The sequence below is a fragment of the Pan troglodytes genome, chromosome 5 (genome assembly GCF_028858775.2).
Source record: "Pan troglodytes isolate AG18354 chromosome 5, NHGRI_mPanTro3-v2.0_pri, whole genome shotgun sequence".
In the NCBI taxonomy this organism is placed as follows: Eukaryota; Metazoa; Chordata; class Mammalia; order Primates; family Hominidae; genus Pan; species Pan troglodytes.
In genome coordinates, this window is record NC_072403.2 from 124,892,835 (window position 1) to 124,895,010 (window position 2,176).

The 2,176-nt window shown below is 38.8% G+C and overlaps 1 non-coding gene across 1 annotated transcript; it reads left to right on the plus strand.

The window, feature by feature from the left end:
* Window positions 1-421: 421 nt before the first annotated feature.
* LOC112209601 (U6 spliceosomal RNA) lies at window positions 422-528 on the plus strand. Its single transcript, XR_002944435.1, has one exon. It is a non-coding gene; the product is annotated as a U6 spliceosomal RNA (small nuclear RNA).
* The last annotated feature ends 1,648 nt before the right edge of the window (window positions 529-2,176 follow it).

The window sequence follows — 2,176 nt, forward strand, 5'->3', positions numbered from 1 at the left end:
TTAGCCGGGCATGGTGGCGGGCACCTGTAGTCTCAGCTACTCGGAGGCTGAGGCAGGAGAATGGTGTGAACCTGGGAGGCGGAGCTTGCAGTGAGCCGAGACCGCACCACTGCACTCCAGGCTGGGTGACAGAGCGAGACTCCTTCTCAAAATAATAATAATAATAATAATAATAATAATAATAATAATAAATAAAGTTAACAAAAACCCTAATGAATCTGGGAAAAATATTCATGATGTGTTGTTACTTTGTGGAGGGAGGTGTGACATTAAAAATCAGTTTAAAAAGTTTGAAGGCACTACACTAATGGGACAATAATTATTATCTCTGAGAATTGAGATTGCTGCCACTTTTTTCTTCTTCTCACTAATCTATAGTTTCTAATTCCCATAATTAAAATGCCATCTTAGTAAATATGTAGTGCTCACTTTGGCAGCACATGTACTAAAATTGGAATGGTACAGAGAAGATTACCATGGCCCGTGTGAAAGTATGACATACAAATTCGTGAAGTGTTCCTGAAACCTGCACATATCAATATTCACCTGGAATTGAATGGGCTAAATGCCCCAATTAAAAGGCACAGAATGTCTAGTGAATAAAGAAGCAGGACCCAACATTATGCTCTCTTCAAGAGACCCGTAGGCTCAAAGTAAGGGGATGGATTAAAATCTGCCAAGTGAATGGAATACAGAAAAAAGCATAAGCTGCTATTCTAATTTCACACAAAACAGACTTTAAACCAACAAGGGTTAAAAAAAGGACATTAAATAAACATAAAAGTTTTAATTTAACAAGACGTAACTTTCCTAAAGAAATATTCATCCAATACAGGAGCACCCAGATTCATAAAGCAAGTTCTTTAGAGACCTATAAAGAGACTTAAATAACCACACAATAATATTTGGAGATTTCAACATTCCACTGACAGTATTAGATAGATCATTGAGGCAGAAAAATTGACAAGTGGAACCTAATTACACTAATTTAACTAAAGAGCTTCTGCAAAGCCAGAAACTATCAACAGTGTAAACAGACGACTTAGAGAATGGGAGGAAATATTTGTAAACTATACACCCTGGAAAGGTCTGATATCCAGGATCTATAAGGAACTTGAACAAATAAAAAACAAAAAAGCCCATTAAAAACTGGGCAAAGGACATGAGCAGGCACTTTTCAAAAGAAGATATACAAGTGGCCAACAAGCATATGAGAAAAACCTCATCAACATCACTAATCATTAAAGAAATGCAAATCAAAACCGCAATGAGAAATCATCTCACACCAATCAGAATTGCTATTATTAAAAAGTCTAGGCCGGGCGCGGCAGCTCCCACCTGTAATCCCAGCACTTTGGGAGGCTGAGGCAGGCAGATCATGAGGTCAGAAAATCGAGACCATCCAGACTAACACGGTGAAACCCTGTCTCTACTAAAAAACACAAAAAATTAGCCGGGTATGGTGGCGGGTGCTTCTAGTCCCAGCTCCTCGGGAGGGTGAGGCAGGAGAATGGCGTAAACCCGGGAGGCAGGGCTTGCAGTGAGCCAACATTGTGCCGCTGCAGTCCAGCCTGGGCGACAGAGCAAGACTCCATCTCAAAAAAAATAATTATAAAATAATATAAAAGTCAAAAACCAACAGATACTGGCAAGTTTGTGGAGAAAAAGGAACGCTTATACACTGCTGGTAGAAATGTACATTAGTTCAGCCATTGTAGAAAGTAGTGTGGTGACCTCAAATAACTTAAAAAAGAAGTACCACTCAACCCAGCAATCATATTTTTGGAAATGTACCCAAAGAAATTACATCATTGTACAATAAAGACACATGCATTCATATATTCATTGCAGCACTATTCAGAATAGAAAAGTCATGGAATCATCCTAAATGTCCATCAATGGTAAACTGAATAAAGAAAATGTGGTACATATACACCATGGAATACTATGCAGCCATTAAAAAGAACAAGATCATGTCCTTTTCAGCAACATGGATGGATCTGGAGGCCATAACCCTAAGCAAACTAATGCAGGAACTGAAAACCAAATACTACATGTTCTCACTTATAAGTGGGAGCTACACACTGAGGACATATGGACACAAAGAGAATAACTGACAACAGGACCTACTTATGTAGATACTATCAGGTACTATGCTATGACCTGGGCAATGAAA